Source organism: Rattus norvegicus, chromosome 2 (assembly GCF_036323735.1).
Source record: "Rattus norvegicus strain BN/NHsdMcwi chromosome 2, GRCr8, whole genome shotgun sequence".
NCBI classification, from domain to species: domain Eukaryota; kingdom Metazoa; phylum Chordata; class Mammalia; order Rodentia; family Muridae; genus Rattus; species Rattus norvegicus.
In genome coordinates, this window is record NC_086020.1 from 109,498,939 (window position 1) to 109,523,935 (window position 24,997).

The following is a 24,997-nucleotide window of genomic DNA, read 5'->3' on the forward strand; positions in this document are numbered from 1 at the left end:
TTTTTCCATAAAATATATCCTGATTACAGTTTTCCCTCCCTCTTCTTTCCCATTTCCTCCTCACCCCCTCCTCCATCTGCATCTACACTACATCTCTCATTTTAAAAGAACAGATTTCTAAAAAGATTACAGCAAAACATAACTGGCTATGACATCTGGAACCCCACTGGTTTCAAGATTGATTTAGCTGCCCTCCTCTGTGTGTGTTCCCCTTAAAGCTTCATGCTTAGTCAAGGATGGCAGCCTTCACTGAATAGAGATTGATTCGTCTTTGGTCAGAAGTATAGGAGAAGCCACACTCTCCTTCTAGACCCTTCAAACAAGCCTGCTAAAGGTATTTTTGTTGTTGTTGTTGTTATGGTGGTGGTGTTGGTGATGGTGGCTGCTGCTTCTCCGTGCGCGCGCGTGCGTGCGCGCGCGCGCGTGTGTGTGTGTGTGTGTGTGTGTGTGTGTGTGTGTGTGTGAAATTTCTCTTTGCGCTATTACCACGAGTCATGTCCACCACCAGTCATCAATAATTAAGATACTTAAAATGGGATATTGGAAATGCAACTGATGTTTCCAATGAAGATGGGGACTCACAATGTCACTGTGTCAGTTTTAATTTTCTCCATGTGTCAAAAACACCAAAAATCAGAATTTGGTTAGGAATTGGGCTTATGTTCTTCAGGAATGAAAGAAAGTTTGATACACCTGCCAACAGCTTGTAAGAGCTCCAAAGAACACCCAGGAAACTATATGATCTCGTCCTTCGTTAATCCTGACTTGGAGCTCAGCCATGGCAAAGGCATTTGTTCAACCAGGACATTAAATATGAAAGGGAACCGCTTCTTCAGTGGGTTTTCCAACCTTTGTGTGAACAGCTGCATCAAGTTAACATTACAGGAAGCCCTTTGAATATGCAGATCTTTTCAAGTTGAGAAATGTCTCAAGTGAATGAATCAAACTGAAAAGAAAACCCCATCTTTAACATCCATTACAGTCATTTGAAACACCACAACTGTTCTTAGCACAGTCCAGACTTCTTCACACATCTTGTTAACGTTCCACTATAACAGATAGCAGGCAAATTTATTAGTATCATAAACAATAATATCTGTTTACTCATAAAAATATTCTTCCAAAAATTAATCTGTTGTATTTGCTACATAGTATTATATCCACTGGAATAGGAAGATATGTTTCTGGTTAATGAGTATCTCTTTCTCTTGTCTATTTAAAATGTGCATTGCATAGCTGTACTTAATTAATACTTTTAATGGTTGAACCTATGATATCACAAAGCCAACAGAGTGATACTTAAGGATTCATGGGGTGCAGTTATTACTGAATAAAAAAATTGAAAACACATTTATTTGCTCTTCTGGACTTAGAGTTCACAGATTTAAGAATTGTCAGAAAAATTTGTAGAATTTACAGATGGATCACTTATTTACTAATTTCACACGTAATTGGTCTGAGTCAATTAACTATGAAGCTTAATATATTTTAATATAATATAAGAGTACTTCATAATAAAGTTGGTAAATCCCAGAGGAAGTAAAAACAAAAATAGAGATTTTTTTCTTAGTAATAGAAGCTCCAGTGACAGATGCAGCCCTAGAAATAAATATAGAGTTATGAAGAAGTGGGCTGGCCAATATTAATGAGGATTTTTTGTCACACGCAATGCTAACAGATTCAATTCGTATTTTGTCTGTAATATGTGTGTCTAAGACAGTTTCAAGAGTTGGGAAACCATAGACCATAATAGCTGTGAAAGTTCCATACAATAGGATGAAAAGATACTAAATATATGCATGCAAAACAACAAGACCTGCAAAGGGTATCCAGTTACAGCCAGGTCTCAAACTCAAATGTTGTTCATTAAATGCATTGATCAGAATGAATATCCCATTTTTTAATTCACTGTTTGTTGTTACGCAAAGCAAATGCATTTATAGAATATAGGTGTCCTTTATAATTTAAAAGTGAAGGGCCTTTAGGGTACAACAAATGTCTTCCCTGATATCACTTTATTTTTCTCTCTCACAGGACAAAGTGGACAGCTCTAGGAAGGAGAAATCATTGATCAAGTTTAACTAAGGTGCTAAAATTTTCAAAATCATTTTCTTAAAATTTAACCATCACACATATCATCATAAAGAAACAGACTTCTGAGGAAGCTTTGAAAAGGAGTGTCTGTACTGAGCAAAATCTGTGAGTGCTGAGGCTGGGAAAATGTCTCAGTAGTCAAGAGCTGCTCTTCTATGCATAAATAACTTCCTCAGAGAGGGGTTCTGAAGCTTGCTGCTGCTTATCATTCTGGCTTCAGGGTATTCTGTGACCTTTTGGCCTCTGTGGACATTCAAGCATGTGCGAATACATTCACACATACATGGGCAGAAACACAGCAAAGAGTTGCTCAAAATCGAGAGAAAAACAAGCAAACAAACAACAACAATAAAACCTGTACAGCCAGTGTTTCCCAGAATTCCCTCTCCAAAAAGAAATGGTTTTATTATTCAGAAGAACCATTCCTAATTAGAAAGGCAAAACGACATTAAAGTTCAGAAGGGCCACCCAACAAACACCCTTGTGTATTATTAATTATGAAGTAATCCTCTTCAAATAACATTACATTAACTGTCATCTTGACTATGTTACTCTAAGCCATTGCCTCAAAATGAAATCTTAGCAATTTCATGTAGTGTTTAGTTAGATAAAATCCACAACACACCATAAAAAGGAAACTCTAAAGTACTTTTCTGCTTTTAAACTATGTCAATGCAACAGCTTAGTGGAAATTGAAATCAAGCCCAGCTATCAATACTTACATAAGGATCCCAATGACTACTAATTTTTGTATCATTAAATTCTATTAGATTTAATTTCTCTTTTGACCACCTGTGCACATATCTTTCTGATAGTAATGGTTGCTAGACCTGGGAAGTTACGGACAGGAGGTAAAATGAACAACTACCATGAAAACTCTAATGTTTGGAAATAAATGAAATTAACTGTGGCTTTTCTGTGCCCCTGCTTGACTGTCTTGGTGTGATATGGCATCATTGTGTTCATTCCTAGAGGGAGAGCATCTAATTCAGCTTCAGCAGTTTCTTTGTTTTGAAGATCTGGTGGTGCCTGGCTAATGATGTGCTGTTCATATACACTAAGTGGTACTGCATCAGCTCCTGCGGAGAAAGAAATGGAATGTTCAACTCTGGAGAAAGTAGCATTGTTGGCTGTCCCGTGGGCTGCCATCAGAGCCTGAGATTGCAAACATGATTATATTTCTTCAAATTTCCTAACAAACTATGAAGCTCTGACATCAGTGTACATGTTCAAAATCCGACAAAATGAAAGTTCATGGCTAATTTACTCCATCATTTCTATGACAGAAAAGAGGTTTAAAAAAAGTTTGTATTGTTGTTGTTGTTGTTTTGTTTGTTTTTGTTTTGTTTTGTTATATTTATGCAGGATATTGCTGTCTGTTTGTGAACTCAGAGATCTGCCTGAGTTCCAAGGATAAGCACATGAAAAACTACCATTCAGATCATTCACATGTCATCTGAGTACACAAATGAGAAATTTGTTCAGGCAGTGGCTCCCCATTGCAGAGGGTCTAATGCTTTGGTACTCATTCCTTTTCTTTAAATAAGTACTTGTAATAATCTCCCATTCTGTTCCAAGGAGTAATATCATGCTATACCAAAGTTTTCTAAACTTTCCTGACTTTATCTCTGAAATGAAGCAAGACCCAGTGAGATAACCTGAGTTTATAAAAAATACTTGTCTCCAGAAGGTTGGCAATTTGAGTTTGATGACAGAAACCCTTGTAAAGGTTGAAGGTTGTTCTCTGAGCTCCACATATGCATATTAGCATGCATTCACTCCCCCATGACATGCACACAAATAGGTACATAATAATAATATTAATAAAATTATGCCACCTGACAAAGTTTAAGGAGACACCTTGTTGACAGTGTTGATCTTATATTAGTCAGGGGCAGAGCAGATGGATGTGCTTCGTTCATCCTAGCATGATGCCTGACTTGGCAGCCAAAGCTATCTCTTATGTCTAGAATTCATAAAATTAAAATCAAATTAAATAAAATCCAGTGGATGTCCAGGGGCTGTGCATAACTGACCCTGCCCATCATTGGATGCCTCACACAGAAGAGCTGGCTCCACATCTCAACAGTGGGAGCTTTGTGGAGAGTTGTCTCTGCCCATCGCTGTCCACAGCACTTGGGAGAGCAGGTCCTTCACCTCACCTGGCCAGTAGATTAGGGCTGGCTCTGATAGAGGGGACAAGGGAATGTGGATGAGCCAGCCATGATGGCAAGAGCCCAGGAGATCTGGTTCTGTCACCCATCTGAGTAAGGTGGCATGGGTGAGGGGGTGATGCCCCTACTGCCCCACCTGTGGCAGTTGAGAGAACTGTCCCCAAGGTAATGAAAAGAGGGGAATGGACCCTGTCCATAGCTGGCTGCAGTACTCAGGATAACAGGCTTTGTACCTCTCCAGGGAAGGATAACCTGGAGGGCATAATAGCAAGAGAGCTGACCCTGCCTCCAGCCAATGGACTCTTTGTTGCAAGATGGCATAGGTGTAGGATGTGGTGATGTCTTTGTCTAGTTACCCTCTCATGATCTGTGACAGTTGGGAGAGCTGGTCCACAGAGAGTAGGAGAGCTGGTCCAGATCCTCCCTTCCAGATTATGAAATTTAGGAGGTTGGGCCCTTCACCTTGCTTGAGCAGTATAGTGAACCCAGATTTGGAGGTGGTACAGTGAGTAAGCCCCCCAGATTAAGAGAGCAAGAGAGCTGACTGTGCCTCCTACCAATGGTAGCATTGAGTGGTCTTGCCAGAGCAGTGCTGGAGCATTCACCCTAGTGGTACAGATAAAGGAGAACTGTCGGGCTGTTCATCCAGGCCCAAATCTAAGGCTCTAGATGGGCAACATCCAAAAATCTATATTATCTGTGAAGACTTGAGATTTGTGAAAGGGCCAGACCTGCTGTTCCAAAGCTGCAGGCTCTCCAATACTGATGGTGTCATAGAAGCCAGAAATCTCAAACCAGTGACAGAGGGATATACTCTGTAACACGGTGGAACATAATACAGCTTCCACGGTGGGGTATTTTCTATGAATTGTTGTTGTTGCTATTGTTGTTGTTGTTGTTGTTGGTGGTGGTGGTGGTGGTGGTGGTGGTGGTGGTGGAGTGTGTGTGTGTGTGTGTGTGTGTGTGTGTGTTATTTTGGGGAGAGGTTGGGAGAGCAAAGGGTTGGTATAATGTGACAGGGAGATGAGCAGAACTTGCGTACATGGTTTTAAACTCACAAAAAATCATTAATCATATTAAAAGAGACAAGAATAATTAATTAATTAAAAATTAAATAAGTTTGTTCATAAAATGATAGTTATAGCAGAAGCTACTAAGTGCTTTACAGAGTTCAACCTCCTGAAAACTCATCCTGAACCAAACTTGTCCCTAGACTTTTGTGAATTTTATGGATAAGAAAGTAACAGAATCAGTCATTGCCTTCTTTATGGGTACCAAAGCTCTAAGTGTAGGGCTCCAGGGACCACACATAGGTGGAATATGCCGACACTCTATTCTGCACTGTGTGTAACGTTGTTTCTTAGGACAACATTGGGAAAACGTTGTTTTCCAAACTTGAGGTTTTTCAGAGATTTTACAGGGTTGCAGATAGTTGCACAAACATTTTATGCAATTTTAGGTAGGAGCCAAGTGCAGGCATGTAATCAACATGTGGTCTGATTGATCCAGCAACATATACATCTTAGTTCAAGAAGACTTTGTTCTTCTAAATATAAAGAAGAATGAACTATGTTCCATCTAGTTTTCAGTAGCATAGCAAGAATTTTATTAACTAAAAATCAGGATGTTTAATTCAAACATAAATGAAATGCATGTAATGGAGAATTTCAAATATCCCTTTTACTTAGAGGATAGAACATTTATTCTATTTAGTTTATAATGTACGTTCTTTTTTAAAACTATTTCTATGATATTTATTCAAAATATTTATTTATTTTTAGACACAGTGGTCCCAATCTATAATCCTAATACTCAGAAGCTTCAGGCAAATCAGGCCTGTGGTACATACAAAATAAGATTCTGCAGTATAAAAATTAAACAAAGAGAAAATACATAAACTTGTTCAAATATATTTTAGACATGCAAAAATGTAGACTACAATAACTACTCTTCCTATTCCTGGCCATAAGTATTCAGAATCATCCTAAATGAATGAGGAACAGTACACATGATACAAATAAGAATTTTTTATTCACTGAGAATAAGAATCTAAAATCTATTGATTTTCCAAACTTCCAGGTTTCTTTTTTTTCTTCACCAAAATTTACTAATTTTTTTTAAAGTTAGGTACTACTGATGAGGTTGGCTCTTTACCTTCCTAGTCATATGCCTTTCTTGGATTCTACATGCATATATCCTTCAGAGTTTGTCATGTATTCACTGAGCATCAAGAAAGAATAAAGGCTCTTTCAGTCTCCATCTGCACCCAGAGCCCACCAGACCCAAAGCCTAACAGGAGAGCGCTGGACTCTCAGGAGTGCTCTCACTCCTAATATCACAGACTTACAGGCCAACAGGAGGGACAAGCTCCGGTTAGAGAGAGCAAGAACAACTAACATCAGAGATAACCAGATGGTGAGAGGCAAGCACAAGAACCTAAGCAACAGAAACCAGGCTACTTGGCATCATCAGAACCCAGTTTTCCAACCACAGCAAGCACTGAATATCCCAACACACCGGAAAAGAACACCTCATGATTTAAAATCTCCTGCTGATGATAGAGGACTTTAAGGACATAAATAACTCCTTAAAAAAACCCCAGAGGAGATCTCTGAAGCACCAGGAGGCCAGTGTATGACATCACAGCTGTGGATGTAACCCTTGTTATTCCTCTGGAACTAATGCTGTCAGTCTGAGATGAGCTCAGTTCTCCATGTTTCTCTCTTCGCCGACCACCCTCAACTAGGGAGACAGTTCAAGGTGGACAGGGAATCCTGGGGACTCAGAACGCTCATGTTGATTGTCCTCTATCTGGGTGTCATGACACAGAAGCATGAGGTTCCAAGTACTTGACCCTGTGGACTGGAATACCACTTTGCTGGCATCTTGCCACTTGGATCGTTTTTTCTGGGGCAGCAGCTGACACTTTCCGAGGTCTAACCTGCACCCAGGCATATCACTCAGGGGCTTTACAGTTCAGAGTGGGGAAGGGCTCAGACTTTGTACCCCCACAGCAAGCAATGTGTTTTGGGATGACTGTTGTTGCGGCAAATTCCTAAAAATATTTTTGAGCCTTTTATATCCCGTGCTTGTGCCGGCACCCAGAGGGCCATACAGCACTGCGGGGTACTTTTATCTCAGCAGCTCTATGCTGCCCCCAAGTACTCTCAGGCCCAGGTGGCTCGCAAGCCATTCCAGCGTGGCACCTTGCCATGCTGCTCCCTAGTGTGAGTTCCAGCACCGGAGGGCCATATGGAACTAGCTATAATTTATCTCTGGTTAGTGTCTCTCCCAGCGGCTCTCTGCTAGCCAAGAACTCTATGGTTCCAGATACCCGGTAAAATCAGGGCTCTAGAAGTCCAGCATGGTGCTGGCCTATAGTGGCTCCCTGCCATGGACTCTGTCCACACTCCCAGCAACTGCCCCTGGTAGTTAAATTATAAACTCCCAACTACCCAGTAAAATCAAGACTCCACAAACTAACCCAACCATTAGATTTATATGTTAAATTCTCAGTCCACAATGCATCCACACAATAAACTCACAACCAATTGAAAAAATATAAACCACCCACCTACATAAGAAAAAATTGATCTATAGAAATCTATCCCTTAAGAAATAGTCATAACAACCTGTATCTAGGTAGAGATGCACAGTGAGGATGGATTATGTCTGCCTCCATGTTGCCTCTCTCCTCCTTTCTGCCTCTCCTACTCCTTCTAAAACTTTGTTCCTGCCTCCCTTTCTTCTCATCCAATGACAGGCCTCATTTTATCTTGTGTCTGCCTTTACTTGCATAATGACATCAACCTACAGACTGTCTTCAGTATTAGGACTCAAATCTGTTAGAAAGTTTATGATGGAACCTGGAGAGATAGCTTGGGACTAGAGCTTAGTTCCAGAACCTACATAAGGCAGCTCACAATGGCCTGTTACTTCAGCTCCAGGGGATCTGACACCCTCTCCTGGCCTCCTCAACACACACATGCACACACACACACACACACACATACACACACACACTCACACACACATATATGTACACACACAGAAGCACACACACATATATGTACACACACACACAGAAACACACACACATATATGTACACACACACACAGAAACACACACACACAGATAAAATCTTTAAAAAAGTTTATGTTGGAGAACTTTTAGTATACACACACACACACACACATACACACACACAGGGAAAATAAAATCTTTAAATAGTTTATGTTGGAGAACCTTTAGTATACACACACACACACATACACACACACACACACACACACACACACACACACGTATACCTGTATACCTATCTATACATTGTATATATGCTGTAACAAGATTTGTAATGATCAATGCAAACAATATAAACAATAGTTAATCTGAAAGCGCAAAACCGGGCTGGAGAGATGGCTCAGTGGTTAAGAGCACTGACTGCTCTTCCAGAGGTCCTGAGTTCAATTCCCAGCAACTACATGGTGGCTCACAACTATCTGTACTGGGATCCAATGCCCTCTTCTGGTATGTCTGAGGACAGCAACAGTGTCCTCACATACATACAGTAAGTAAATAAATCTTTTTTTTTTAAAAGAATGTGCAAAACTTTATCCAGATGAGATTCATAAGCCAAGGCAGGAAAAGTGGTCACAATTCCTCCCCATAATAATAAAAAATGAGTCCTGTGCATTGTAGGCGGAATATTATGTCTTACATTCAGACTGAATTTTTCCTGATTGACATTCTGTGTCTTAATAATACTGATAATACCCCACATACATTAAGGAGAACTAGAGAATTTTCCAGTAGTCATTCTATACCAGGAAAAGCCACCTTCTTTCTGTGAGTCTTAGCTACAGGTTATGAGGAAATCCATGGAATTGTAATAGCAGCCATTTTTTAAAAGGCACTGGATTCTGCCTATTTCATCTGTGTAACAGAATCTTGCCTCTAGCAATAAAACCATGAATAGCTCATCTGTTATATATTTTGGTATAGAAGAAGGTTCTCGCACCATTGTTGTCCAATAAAAGTGGTTGGATAAAGTTAAAAAAAACAAAAAAACAAACAAACAAACAAAAAAATACAGTATAACACAGGTAAACAAGTAGAAGTCCTTAAGGAGGAAACACAAAATCCCTAAACTGTTACAGGAAAACATTACCAAACAGGTGAAGGAATAGAACAAAATCATCCAGAATCTAAAAAATGGAAATAGAAACAATAAAAAAATCATAAATAGAGACAACCCTTGATAGAAAACCTAGGAAAGAGATTAGGAGTAATAGATACAAGCATCACCAGTAGAATACAAAAGATTGAAGAGAAAATCTCAGGGGCAGAGGGAGGATACAGTAGAAAACATTGACACAATATTCAAAGAAAATGCAAAAATCTCCTAACCCAAAACATCCAGGGAATACAGGACACAATGAGAAGATCAAATCTAAGGATAATAGGTATAGAAGAGAGTGAAGATGCCCAACTTAAATGACCAGTAAATATTTTCAACAAAATCATAGAAGAAAATTTCCCTAACCTAAAGAAAGAGATGCCCATGAACATTCAAGAAGCCTACAGAACTCCAAATAGATTGGACCAGAAAAAAATTCCTCCTGTCACTTAATAGTCAAAACATCAAATGCACAAAACAAACAAAGAGTATTAAAAGCACTAAGGGAAAAAGGTCAAGTAACATATAAAGGCAGATCTATCAGAATTACACTAGACTTCTCACCAGACTACAAAAGCCAGAAGATCTTGGGCAGTTGTCATACAGACCCTATGAGAACACAACTGTCAGTCCAGGCTATTATTTCAAGCAAAATTCTCAATTACCATATATGGAGAAACCAAGATATTCCATAACAAAACCAAATTTACAAAATAACTTTCCACAAAGCCAGTCCTACAAAGGATAATAGATGGAAAAAGTCAATTCAAGGAGGGAAATTACACTCTAGAAAAAGCAAGAAATTAATCTTCTTTCAAAAAACCCAAAAGTAGATAGCCACACAAACTTAATTCCACCTCTAACAACAAAAATAACAGGAAAGAATCATCACTATTCCTTAATATCTCTTATCATCAGTAGACTCATTCCTCAATACAAAGGCATTCACTGATAAGTGGATATTAGCCCAAAAGCTTCGAATACCCAAGAAACAATTCATAGATCATCTGAAGCTCAAGAAGAAGGAACACCAAAATGTGAATGCTTCAGTCCTTCCTAGAAAAAGGAACAAAATACTCATGTGTGTAGGATGATGTCATTATATAGATGAAGGCAGGTACAAGATAGAAAGATGCCTGTCATTGGATGAGAAGGAAGGATGGGTTGGAGAAAAGTTTTAGAGAAGGGAGGAGACTGGAACAAGGTAGAAGGAGAAGCAGCAGAGAGAACATGGAGGCAGATGTTAAAATTCCTCTCTGCACATTTACAGGTTGTTATGAATATTCTTAAGGGATGAATGTGTACAGGACTTTGTATGTCTAGATGAGCAAATTGTGTGTTGTTGGTAAGATCAGAAGTTATTGTGTTGTGTGTTCTTTCAAGTGGCAATTTGAGTTTAAGAGAGTGTGTGCTGGTTGGACATGCTGGCCTGCCACAAAACTGGGATGTGAGTGTTTGGCTTAGTAGTGGCCTGCCTTGGGAATTGGATAGTTGGAGAGATTGCTGCCAGGCTCAGGAGGAGGACATCTGCAGTGTGATATGGGATAGAGCAAAGAGGTGGGAGGCTTTGCTGATTGAGATGAAGATATCTACCAGATGTCTTGGGGCACTTCAGTGCCAGATATGGTGTGGGGTAAAAGACAGCATTTTTTGTAATTTTACAGCAACACATGTGAGGAAATGCAGGGACAAAGAATGGAGCAGGGACTGAATGAAAGGTCAGGGAGATGGCCCCACCTGGTGATCCATCCCATATGCAGCAAACAAACGCAGTCACTATTCCTGATGACAAGTAGTACTTGCTGACAGGAGCCTGATATTGGTATCTTCTGAGAGGCTCTGCCAGAGTCTTACTGATACAGATGAGTATGCTTGCAGCTAACCATCGGACTGAGCATGGGGACTCCAATGGAAGAGTTAGGAAAAGGACTGAAGGAGTTGAAAGGGTTTGCAACTCCATAAGATGAAGAACAATATCAACCAAGCAGACCCTCCCACCCCACTAGAGCTCCCAGGGACTAAACCACCAACCAAAGAACCATGGAAGTAAGTACCCATGGCTCCAGTCTCATATGTAGCAGAAGATGGCATTGTCTGGAATCAACAGGAGAAGAAGCTTTTGTTCCTGTCTAAGATCTTTCTGCAGTGTAGAGGAATGCCAGGATGTTGAAGTAGGAGTTGGTAGGTGGGAGCATCTTCATAGAAGCAGCAGGAGGGGACATGGGAGAAGGGGTGAGGGGATTACATTTGAAATGTAAATACACTAAGTATCCAAGAAAAATAAGTTAAAAAAAAAGAATAAAGGTTGACTTTCATTGGAACAATATGTTGTGATGATTCAAGTTAAAATAACTAACTTTGTGAATCTACAAAGATCTTTAAGACAAAAATATTGAATGCATAGTACAGTTGGAGAAGTTGGACAAATTACATATTCTGTGCAATTTATTCTTCACCAAAAGCCTACAATACACACTTTTATACATAAAGCTGAAGTTATAAAGAAATGTTAACTGAAGGAGGAGAACCATTCCTAGATAAGCTTAGTAGTTTACATATGTGTAAGTGTTTTGAAAAGAAAAGGAATAAATAAGTCCAAAAGAAATAACTATGCTTATTCATAGTTATAGGTATTAGCTGAAGTGATTATTGCCAACACCCCAAGAATTCATATGCTTAAAGAGATTTCCTCCTGCAGAAAGGTAATAGAGTTGTTTTAAAAGGAAAACATGTAAAGTAAATGCTAGTATAATAAATAAATACATTGGCATAACTACAATATCAGTTACATATGCATACATACAATGTGTTCATGTTAATATGTGGCATTTTAAAAGATTATCCCAAGGAACTTATTAATTTAATCATAACTCTTTAAACACAGTATTATAATTTTTAACAATTGAGGCTGCAATGAAAATAAACATCCTGTCATTTTTAATTATTTCCAACAGCAAAGATGAAAAGTATTTCTCTTAAAACATAAAGTTGAGATGTCTCAGTCAGGGTTTGAGGACCTGACTTTCATACCCACAATCTGCCACAATGTTGTCCGTGGAGGAAGCACAGTCGTGAAGCTTATCAGTCTGCCTGCCCAGGCTGCACTGGTTTTAGTTGAACATTGGGTCCCAGTGAAAGATCAGAAAAGAAAGTGAACAGAACCTGAAGATGGCATCTCGAGTTGTCCTCTGGCTTCTACAAGTATGGGGCACACAAATGCATTGCACGCTGCCTGAATGGCAAAATGCACACACAAAACAAGAACTACAAAGATGTTTCCTCCCTTCACTAAAATTTACAAATTTCTTCTCCACTTAGGAAAATAAAACCCAATCTTCCTAGTTTTGCCTTTCACAGCTCAGGGCTCTGCTGTGCAGTGTCCCTGTTTCTACAGACTGCTTCACTTATGTCTCAGTGCTTTGATACCTACCTGAGGTTCACAGTTTTCAAACGCCTTTTACCTGTGCCTTCAATAACCTGAGTTTTTACACCATGTGTTAAGACTCGTGTCCCCATACATAGCTTTTAAAATCAAGTTAAGTAGCAAAGGCCCATTTTTTTTATTAATTTTCCTCCTTAGCTTTAAGGTTTAAATAGATTGTAGACATTCTTTTATTTCTTTTTTTTTCTCTTTTTTTGGAGCTCAGGACTGAACCCAGGGCCTTGCGCTCGCTAGGCAAGCGCTCTACCTCTGAGCTAAATCCCCAACCCCATTGTAGCCATTCTTTTTTTGTTCATTCTAAAATTACATTTTTGAAATAAGAAAAATAATTTTAATATTTTGAATTAATTATATTAATTAAATATTATATGTTTTACTCCATTAACCTTAATATTTATAATGTTAATTTTCAAGAGTTAATATTATAATTTGTTTTGTAATTTGATTAGTAAATATTAAAATTGATAGCAATGAAATTTGATTATTTAGTCTAGGCAGTTTCTCTTTGCTAATATCAGATTAGTTCTCTTTTTGTTGTTGTTATTAAATACTCTGTTTATTGATCGGCTTGTGAGGACACAAACACCGCACTCAGTAGAAGGCATATAAAACACATCAGGGCTGCATGTGTACCCAGGAGCCAACAGCAGTCCTGCAGCAGAACTGGCATCTATGGCCAGATTAGTTCTTAAACAAGTAAAATTTTTAGTTATGATTAGACCACTATGTAAAGAAAATGATTGTCCTATTCTTCATATACAAGAAACAAAACGACTTGCCCTAAATTTCCAAGGCCAGTTAATACTGGAATTTGACCAAGTACAAAAAAAAATGAGCAATCAAAAGGATTAAATCAGTATAAACTTCACAAGATCATGAGATCCTGACAAGTTCAGAGAACGCACATGCTCTGCGCTACATCCTCACGCTGGTCAGACAAACATACTGACTGAATGACTTCTAAGCACCAGGAAGATTCTGCCGATTGTCTTCATAGTTCTTAAGTCCATTCAGAATTTATCTCTTTAACTGTATATTACCATTAATGTATAAAAACACATTAAGGAAATGAAGAGGATTTCTATAGGTACCCAACTCAATTATTTGGGGTATTTCTTTCTACTGAATCTAGACGCTATGTAATAGACCGTAGAATGTTATAAAATGAGACTGCATGTGATTTCTCCCCATTTTTGAAAACTGCTTTTATAAATCAAGTCCCATGTTTCCGTGTCAAGCACAGTTGCTTTGAACTGCAAATGTCATGACAACACACTTTCTAATCATCATTGTGCAGACAGAGGTTGGGTCTCTATACCAGTTCACTTCTGAAAATGTAACAGAAATTGAAGTTTTACATTCTAGATCCAAAATGCAATGCTAACAACATTTTAGAAGATAGGATCAAAACATACAGCGGAACATGGTGTTTAATTCTATCCTTCTCTCCTTAGCTAGCGATTAATAAAGAGGCTTCTTCAGAGTTTGAATGACTTTACCTCCTTTTTTGAGAAGAGTATACTGACAAATGATACATGTGAGAGGAAACTATACTGAGAGTGTGGGAGGAAGCTATTCTGTGAGTGAAGTGTGGCAACTTTGAGATTTTTATGAATCGCCTTTGCCCCACACAAACTTTCCTATGTCTTTCATCTTCCTCTGATTCTGGGTTACTCATAGTAAATTGGCATTTATAAAATACTCCTAAAATAAAGACATTCATAATTTTTAAATTGTGCGCTTTTCTGCATAGAGCACACTAGGAGCAATAATTTCCCCTTTGTTCACATTTTCCTCATTTTCCACAGGATCCCTCTGTGAGTTAGTGGTTATATTGCACTTAAGTATCCATGTTATTATCCATTAATGGAACCAAAGGAGTGCTCTTCCTAGTTCAGATATACCGTGGAGAAGCCACAAAGTGCTTGCTGTAAACAGAAATAAGAAAGATTGACAAACAGGAACACAAAGGAGACTCCCAAAGTCACTAGGGTTATGACAAGAACCAATCTACTGTCTCTGAAATTGTAAAGAAGGAAATACAAATCCATGCTAACTCCCCATCTAATCTCAAACTGACAATATCATATTCACGTTTTTTTGTTGTTGGTGGTATTTAGGTACATATGTTTCACATAGAGATAGAAAAGGCATTAAATTAAATGTGTGAAAACTTCACATATAAGGGTTAGTTTACATGAGAATTCAGAATCATAGAATTCATGGTGTAGAATACATCTTAGAATTAAAATATGTTTACTGTATTTGTTCAAAAAGTTAAAGACAGTATTCTAATTCTGCTTGTCTTCAAACACGTACATACTAAATTTAAGACACATCAATGAACAAACCTTGCTATGCTCTTGACCTGATGATTTTCATTTCCCTGTGTCTGATAGTTTTATTAATAGACTATACTACTTCATATAAAAATAAAATTTTGATATATCTATTATTTTATTTGTAAATATTTAATTCTGGCTATTTTTAGCATTTTTAACAAAACTTTCAAAACTGTAAATGACTAATTATATAAAATTCTGTAGCAGAAAAGGAAAATACAACATAAGAATACCTTAAAAGATTTAAAATAACTTACTCAAATCAATCAAGCTAATTAGTCTTAACGATCACATAAATTTCTTGCCACATATTCTTCTACGATGATGGTTCATCGTCGCTGTCAAATTGATTAGGGACTTGGAATCACCACGGAAGCACATTTGTGGGTTTGTCTACCTGGGTTATTGAGGAGGTTACATCTAACTGAAAGCGGACATTTCCAAGTTAAGTTCTGGGGACCCAGACTGAACAAAAGGGGCTTAAAAAGCATGAAGCAAGCTGCGCATCTGTATAAATTAATCTTCGTTTGCTAGATGAACTTGTCACAAGAATGAACACTTCAATCTGTGCCACCATACTTTCTTTTCCAAAAATGTACTGATCCTTTTCTAGTACTGTTACTCAAAAATAATTCATTTCCCTATAAGTTGCTTCTGTCAGTTATTTTGTCATATCAATTGAGAAAGTAACTAATACAACCCAACATTCACCAGTAGACTGGTGCCATGTTCTGCTTGTCTGCCGAAGGTGTCTGGGGCACAACCTGTATACTGCTTGTGGGAGGTAGAATGAAGTCTGATAGGGAGAACGAGGGATTAAATACCTTTTGTAGGACAGAATGCCCAAGAAAGGACGTTCGTTGGCTGAAGGCTTAGAGATACCTAGATATCTCATAGCATGAAGAACTCCAGGTCTTTATGCTACATGACCCAGTGCCCATGGTCCTGAGCGGGGTGTCATGGTTACCTGTTCCAAAGCAGGCAGAAGCAGGCAGGGAATGGTTCCACTCTTGCCCATCTCAGTTCTGAGATTCCCGGAGTTTGAGTTCATTCACCCTTACTACTGCTTTTGCCTGTCTGGTAACATGGTCCCATGTGCCCTACAGATAGAGTTCTGGCATATCACAAAAATTGTCACCATCTTTGCTCCTTCCCTTTCCACACAGTTTTAAACTCTTCTGATGCCATCAGGCAATGGATTTCTCACTCCATGAACATGACTTAGTTTTATGACTTTCTCGGATAAAAAAGAAAACATCAAGTGCTACCAGTCCTGACTCCGTGCTATCCGTCAGCATGTGGCACCTCCTCACTGCCAGCTTCCCAACTCCAGGGAACTGTCAGAGAAGGAAAAGTAATCACATGCAAAAGAGCATTTTTCCCTCAGCATGATCCATTTAAGACTAAACATTGACACAGACAGAGCATGTCATATACAGAGGCGAATGCTAGCAGCAAACCACCGAACTGAGAACGGGATCTGCATTAGAAGAATTAGAGAAAGGATTGAAAGAGCTGAAGGGGCTTGCAACCCCATAAGAACAACCATGCCAACCAACCAGAGCTTCCAGGGACTAAACCACTAACCAAAGACTATACATGGACTGACCCATGGCTCCAACTGCATATGTAGCAGAGAGTGGCCTTGCTGGACACCAGTGGTCCTTGGTCCTGCCAAGGTTGGACTCCCAGTGTAGGGGAATGTCGGGAGTGTAGAAGGGAGGGGATGAGGAGGGGAATACCCTTATGGAAGGGGAGGGAAATGGGATAGGGGGCTTATGTCTTAGAAACCTGGAAAGGGAATAACGTTTGAAATGTAAATAAAGAAAATACAATTTAAAAAAAATAAAAAGACTAAATATCAACGAGTGAAACACCAGGTCCTATTCAAGAGAATCAATTAAATTAAATAGAAGGGTCATATCTCCAACACTAGATACAGAGTGAGCTTTGGTCTGACAAGAGGAGAACACACAAATTTTTCAAGTCACTCTAGTTTGCTCAGAAATGATACACTAAAATGACTACCTGATAAAGGCTTTTCTTCATAACTATTTGTTCTTGTTTCTACTTCGTGTAAAATGAAACTGAAGCACTTTTTAAATTAACTAGATATTCGATAATCATCCCTAAGATAAGTATAGAAATGAAATTACATGTCCACCTGACTCAATACTTAGGTAATGATTTTGCCTGGCGGGATGCAAATTTGAAATTCTCTAGTCTTGACCAGCTGAAGAGCTGAATTTGTAAGGACAAGCCTCCACTTCTGGGCCTCAAATGAATATTTTCTATCAGGCAGTTCTACTTCTCCAATCAATGCTCCTTTATTTCAGATTCTGCAGGCAGCATAAACCATTCCCTTGATTCAACTCACAGAATTATTATATCCAATTAAAATGGAACAATCTATTTTTATAATTACTTATTAAATTTTTTAGTTGAAAAATATATTGTATTTGATATACTCTCATAAGCATTTCTGAATGCTTCCCAATAACTTGCTTTAAACGGAATAAATATATGACAAAAAACAAATTAGGATTAATATATTAAAATATGCCTCTTAATATATTTTGATTTATTGTAATTATTTAATATAAATTTTATAATATAAAATATTTATATAAAATAATTTTAATACTATATTTTCCTTTAACCTTTAAAGATTTTTTAATTGTGTGCATGTGTCTGTGTTCTGTACTTAAGAGCACAGATGAGTGTGGGGACCTTTGAGCTCTTGACATGAATGCTAGGCACTGAACTTGAGACTCTGCAAAGGCAGCAGATGCTTGTAACTGCTGAGGCAGTGCTGAAGCCAGTGCTGCTTCTCAGTTTCAAAATACACAACTGAGATATCAGCTCATCTTAGGAAATTACTGGAGAATCTTCATTTGAGCAGTCTGCCAGGAATGAATGTGTTTGTTTTCAGCTAGCAGTAGATACTTTAAAAATAAAAAAGAAGGGTCGCCTCTAACTCTCAATCCTTCCAACTCAGCAGTCGCAGGCACTGAGTTATAAGAATGAACGACCACACTCCGCTTCATAGTACTTATGCTCCCTATAAGAGTAATAGATCTACAGGAAGCACAAGTGTAGCTGAACGCAGTTCTCTTTTAATTAAACCATATTGTACAGGTCCCAATAGTTCATCATACTTGATCTAGGAAAGAATGGGGATAACAACAACTTGAAATTAATTTTATAGTCTGTTTCTAACTATGGTCCTGTTATATATTTACTTTTAAGTAAACAGATGAGAGTATTCTGAAGTAGGTAAGGTGAAACCCAGAGAATTTTTTTCTAGATCATGTTGCCAGAATTACAAAAGCATCTTAAACAATATGAAAGGTGTAGATTACCATATTTACTTCCAATTTCAAGTTTTCAAGCATCGTTGAAGTGTAGTTGTGACTAAGCCTTTTAATTATCCTTTCCCCATAAATTGTATGTTGCATTTTAGCCATGGTGAGCATGATGCAAATGTTTTGCCTTTGATATTTTGCCCTTTCTCATTTTCATGTTCCTGATTAAATTCAGGACCACTGGAGAATTAGTAATGAAGCAGATTTGAAGACTACAGAAACAACCTTTCTTTAAAGTGGACTGTGTAAAAACTCAATCTTCTTTGCTGCCCTTATAGAATTATATTAATTTGCATTTTGAAGGAAATTGGAAGTAATTGCTGAAAAAAATCAAATCACATTCTTAAATTTAAAAAAAGCTTCTAGCGTGGGACAAATAAAGTTTCAAATAAAAACTATTGCCTGAAAACCTTTCACAATACAGCTACACCAGGATGGCCAACAGGCCAAAAATGGTGCTGAAAACTTAAAGCAGAACTTAATAACCTAGAAAGATAACAATTTGTCATGCACAAGGCAATATAAATATATTGTGCATTTCCTTTCCTTCTTTCCTTTGTTCCTCCCTTCCTATTTCCTCCTTGTTTCCTTATTTTTGAGACAACCTCACAACATAGCCTCTTACTTTCTCATTGATGGGATACAGGCTGGCATCATGTGGCCTACTTATTTCTTTAAGGTTTATTTTTATTTTATTATGTATGCTTGTGTCTGTCCATCTGTCTTTCTGTCTATCTGTCAATACTCCATACGTAAGAGTGCGTGCACATGTGGGTGCCTGTGGAGGCCAGAAAACTAAAATTTAGACTACAAGCTGCTGTAAGATACTCAGTGCGTCTGGGCATCCAACTCAGGCCACGTGGACGGTCTCTGCTGAGGCATGTCTCTAGACCCAAGGTCCTCTGATTTTCAATTTTAAATCTTTGTATTAAAAAGAATTACAATATCTCACATACATGTAAAAACAATAATTATAATATTATGTCAATTGGGCCAAAATTGAAGATATTATTTTTCTTAGATTCATGAAAGTACTACATGTTACAATTCAGTTTTTAATTCTCAGTTGAAACGATTGATTTATCATTTTATCTATATGCTAATAAAAAGGTGTGAATCTAACACTTTCAAACAGGATATTTTCCCGTGGCGATTTGAATGCATATGAACCCTTTAGACTGATACATTGGAATATTTGGTCCCAGTTGGTAGAAGAGGAGGTGTGGCCTTGCTGGAGGAGGTGTGGCCTTAAATCTAATTGTCACAGAGTGCTACGTTACCAATACTGCCTTAAACTTTGAGGCTTTTTGAACTTTTACAACTTGCCACAAGCTGTTAAAACAAGCAGAGTTACATTTTTTCATTCAAAAAGTCGATTAACTTTAACTGTATTCATATCTTCCCTTAACTAACATGTCAATAACACTATAGAAAGTGTTATATCAAACAGTTTTTCATCAAAATTTTTACAGAACACATGCAGACATGGACACGATCTCTCTGATGTTCTCATAGCATATGGTATTCTGTCTTTATTACCTTTACAAGTTCAAACCCTTTACACCCAGCTCCAGATTTAATTCATTCCCATTTTCTACAGACCAGGGATATTGATCTTCCAATGAATTTATCTCTAATAAAATTGCAAAAATCATTTGAAATTTACTACAACTGGATTTTGCTTTTATGGGAAAAAATTTTCTTTTCAAGGAATTTCCATGATATTGAAAGAACTGTTACTTGTGATGCTCTCTAAGTCAAGGCATGCTCAGACACACCGCACACATCACTCCCTTTTATTCTTCTTATGGAAGCATGATATATTTAATTTTATCTGTTGAAAACTGTAGCCCTTTCAAATAACTCACTCGAAGTGTTATGAGGAGAGACTAAAACACATTATAGGTTCAGATCTGCCAACTTCCCGAGTCCATTCCTTGATCCTCAAGATAATATGAGATGCTGAGGTCTTGCAGGAGGAAGGACAAATGATTTTAGAACTCATAGAATGTGGCCCACCAGGTGGCATAGCCAAGATGTGTGTGACTCTGTGAGGTCTGACTTTGAGGACTATGTGTCCTCAGAACTTCGAGCTGTTATGGAGTTCTCCTCTGCTGGTTTGCTTCACATCCCTTTTAATCTAAGAATTATAGGAAAACTCTGAGGGGGTTTCTAGCCCCTCACTGGGCAGTAGCTCTGGCACTCACAATAATAATGCTTGGTCTCTATCGGGCATTGCTGCCAGAGCAGATTTATGTGCTACATCACCACCCTAGGAACGAACTCAGAGCTGTAGATTGTCAACAATGACCACTAAGTTTAGAAAGCATTTGGAAAAATAAATTTGTTAGTGAAGCTAGTTTTTGCTACTGGCTGTGATGTAGAATATCTTAGGGGAAGGCACACTCTGAATAGTTAAGCTAGGGACATTTTATGGTCAGAGAACAAGAAGAATGCTAGCACTGGTTAATGTGACTCCACTGAGGCCAGACTGGTGATGATTGATTCCTTCTATCCATGTTTGCCCTCAGCTCCCTGATATGAGTGAATAAGAATTTCTGATGAGTAGTTTGCATTCTGAGGATTTAAAGTAGATATGACTGATTTTATATAAAAGATTAGATTTGTAATGCTTTTAAGACTCTTACAAGATTATTTTAAAAGATAAATAATACAATAAACTTCTTTCTTTGTAACTGCAAATTGCTGGCTGCCAGTATGAGAAACTGGCTAGGAATACTACCTTGCTCAATCTTTGTTAATCTGTAACATGTTGCTTTGTTATAAATGTACTGTTATTCCTTGTAAATGTATTGAGGATCATACTGCTTTTTTCACATTCATTCACTAGAATAAAAATAAAAAATACCATATCGTAATTTTATACTACTTGAAAGATTTTTGTAAGAAATATAAGATATGGGGAAAAAAAGTTTTGTTCCAAATTGCACCAGTCTCCAAGTATGAGTGTATAGCTCTCTTGCTCTCTCTCTCTCTCTCTCTCTCTCTCTCTCTCTCTCTCTCTCTCTCTGTATTAATTTTCTCTATTTTCTTTTCTTTCTTGCCAGCCCCTGAGAGTTGAGAGTTCATAATTTTTCACTGGCCACAGAGAACTTTTGTTCTTGACAAAAGGCTGCTGAGTCATTTCTGTAATCCCTGGCTGGCATAGGCAGCTGCCCCTGCCAGTCTATCTAGACTCCCATCAGGCCCCTTAGTGCTGCCCCACATCAGCTACTTTCAGCACTGACCTTAATTACTACCTGCCTCAGTTTACTCCCTAGATGTCAAAGCAGGTCTTTGACATCCCTGACATTTTTTGGCTGCTAAGTATTCAGTGTTCATTGTAAATTTTAGCATTTTATTTGTTTGTATGTGTTCACATTTTGAGGCAGCGTCCACTAGCGTAATGCATTAGGGATTTCTACTACCATGCATACTACTATTCTAATTTAATGCAACAAAATATTAATCCAAGAGAAAGTAGAACTCACAAATAAAATGCATAATCTCTTGTTATTGAGATTATATATTTATTCTAAAATTACTTTTAAAACTTTCATTTTCCTCAGTCTACTCCATTCTTACCTGCCAACCACTCTAATTTTTCAAAACTCACAATTGGGGAGTTTTAAAGATTGTAGGAAAACATTAAGAATGATAACTTTAAAATTATAATATGTACAATCTTTTTTGTTACATGTTTGGCACCAAAGAGAAGTTAACTTAATTGGAATATATAAAGTGAGAAAGATAAAATGGCATTTGTTGAGTACCAGCCATGACATATATTTCATGTGGTTTCATCTTAAAGCAATACCTGAATCATCAAAAGAACAACTTATCCCATTCTATAAACCAGAGAACAAGTTTGAGAGATAAAGTGTCAGAGAACACAGTAAAGTACCGTGAAGCCTAACATGGCCCAGAACTACTCTGGAGGCTGGGTATCTTGAAAACAAGTACTATTTCAACCAGATGCACAAAACAAGACTAATGAGATAGCAACCGACAAGCAGATGAATGGAACACATGGCACTTCCTCCATGGGCCATCCAGAGTGAACTGTCTTGTTAACAGATTGTCTGAAACGTTTTTTTCCATATTAAGATATTGAGGAATGGCTGACTCCTGAGTAGAGCCATATAAACAAATGGAAGAGACAGGACTCACACTTTAAGAGATGATGTGGCTTTCTTATGGAATAATATAGTTACTTGGTACTGAGGTAGTTGTTAAGACACAGTCAAAGAGAAACTCAGCGAAAAGTCCTTCCAAATCTATTCACACATGCAAGTCATTTCAAGTCTCATCTAGCAAACAATACTGTTGATTATGGAATAGATTTCAAGACACTTTGAGATGCCCAGTAGCTCACAGATTGTCTGACATACCATGAATTGGAGGGTACATCCTAAGTTTAAGAAGTTTACATTTTCAAGCCAGGCATCATAGCATTTGTCTATTATTTTTGCACTCAAGAGGCTAAGGCAGTAGACTTGCCACAAGCTTGAGCCCACCTGTTATAAATAGTGGTCACCATAGAAAGAATCAACAGAACCAAAAGTTGGTTCTTTGAGAAAATCAAGAAGATAGATAAACCCTTAGCCAGAATAACGAGAGGACACAGAGAGTGTGTCCAAATTAACAAAATCAGAAATGAAAAGGGAGACATAACTACAGATTCAGAGGAAATTCAAAAAATCATCAGATCTTACTATAAAAGCCTATATTCAACAAAACTTGAAAATCTGCAGGAAATGGACAATTTCCTAGACAGATACCAGGTACCGAAGTTAAATCAGGAACAAATAAACCAGTTAAACAACCCTATAACTCCTACGGAAATAGAAGCAGTCATTAAAGGTCTCCCAACCAAAAAGAGCCCGGGTCCAGACAGGTTTAGTGCAGAATTCTATCAGACCTTCATAGAAGACCTCATACCAATATTATCCAAACTATTCCACAAAATTGAAACAGACTGAGCACTACCGAATTCCTTCTATGAAGCCACAATTACTCTTATACCTAAACCACACAAAGACCCAACAAAGAAAGAGAACTTCAGACCAATTTCCCTTATGAATATCGACACAAAAATACTCAATAAAATTCTGGCAAATAAAATATAAGAGCACATCAAAACAATCATCCACCATGATCAAGTAGGCTTCATCCTAGGCATGCAGGGATGGTTTAATATACGGAAGACCATCAACGTGATCCATTATATAAACAAACTTAAAGAACAAAACCACATGATCATTTCATTAGATGCTGAGAAAGCATTTGACAAAATTCAACACCCCTTCATGATAAAAGTCCTGGAAAGAATAGGAATTCAAGGCCCATACCTACACATAGTAAAAGCCAGATACGGCAAACCAGTTGCTAACATTAAACTAAATGGAGAGAAACTTGAAGCAATCCCACTAAAATCAGGAACTACACAAGGCTGCCCACTCTCTCCCTACTTATTAAATATAGTTCTTGAAGTTCTAGCCAGAGCCATCAGACAACAAAAGGAAATCAAGTGGATAGAGATTGGTAAAGAAGAAGTCAAAATATCACTATTTGCAGATGATATGATAGTATAATTAAGTGATCCCAAAAGTTCCACCAGAGAACTACTGAAGCTGATAAACACCTTCAGCAAAGTGGCTGGGTATAAAATTAACTCAAATAAATCAGTTGCCTTCCTCTATACAAAAGAGAAACAAGCCGAGAAAGAAATTAGGGAAATGACACACTTCATAATAGACCCAAATAATATAAAGTACCTCGGTGTGACTTTAACCAAGCAAGTAAAAGATCTGTACAATAAGAACTTCAAGACTCTGAAGAAAGAAATTGAAGAAGACCTCAGAAGATGGAAAGATCTCCCATGCTCATGGATTGGCAGGATTAATATAGTAAAATTGGCCATTTTACCAAAAGCGATCTACAGATTCAATGCATTCCCCATCAAAATACCAATCCAATTCTTCAAAGAGTTAGACAGAACAATTTGCAAATTCATCTGGAATAACATAAAACCCAGGATAGCTAAAAGTATTCTCAACAATAAAAGGACTTCAGGGGGAATCACTATCCCTGAACTCAAGCAGTATTACAGAGCAATAGTGATAAAAACTGCATGGTATTGGTATAGAGACAGACAGATAGACCAATGGAACAGAATTGAAGACCCAGAAATGAACCCACACACCTATGGGCACTTGATTTTTGACAAAGGAGCCAAAACCATCCAATGGAAAAAAGATAGCATTTTCAGCAAATGGTGCTGGTTCAACTGGAGGTCAACATGTAGAAGAATGTAGATCGATCCATGCTTATCACCCTGTACAAAGCTTAAGTCCAAGTGGATCAAGGACCTCCGCATCAAACCAGATACACTCAAACT

At 37.9% G+C, this 24,997-nt stretch overlaps 1 protein-coding gene and 1 non-coding gene across 6 annotated transcripts in view; one reads left to right on the forward strand and one right to left on the reverse strand.

Moving 5' to 3' along the window:
- Positions 1–24,997, reverse strand: part of Naaladl2 (N-acetylated alpha-linked acidic dipeptidase-like 2) — a 1,352,651-nt gene that overhangs the window by 930,939 nt on the left and 396,715 nt on the right. The window lies entirely within an intron of this gene.
- Positions 3,927–4,073, forward strand: LOC120101275 (small nucleolar RNA SNORA48). Its single transcript, XR_005501649.1, has one exon. It is a non-coding gene; the product is annotated as a small nucleolar RNA SNORA48 (small nucleolar RNA).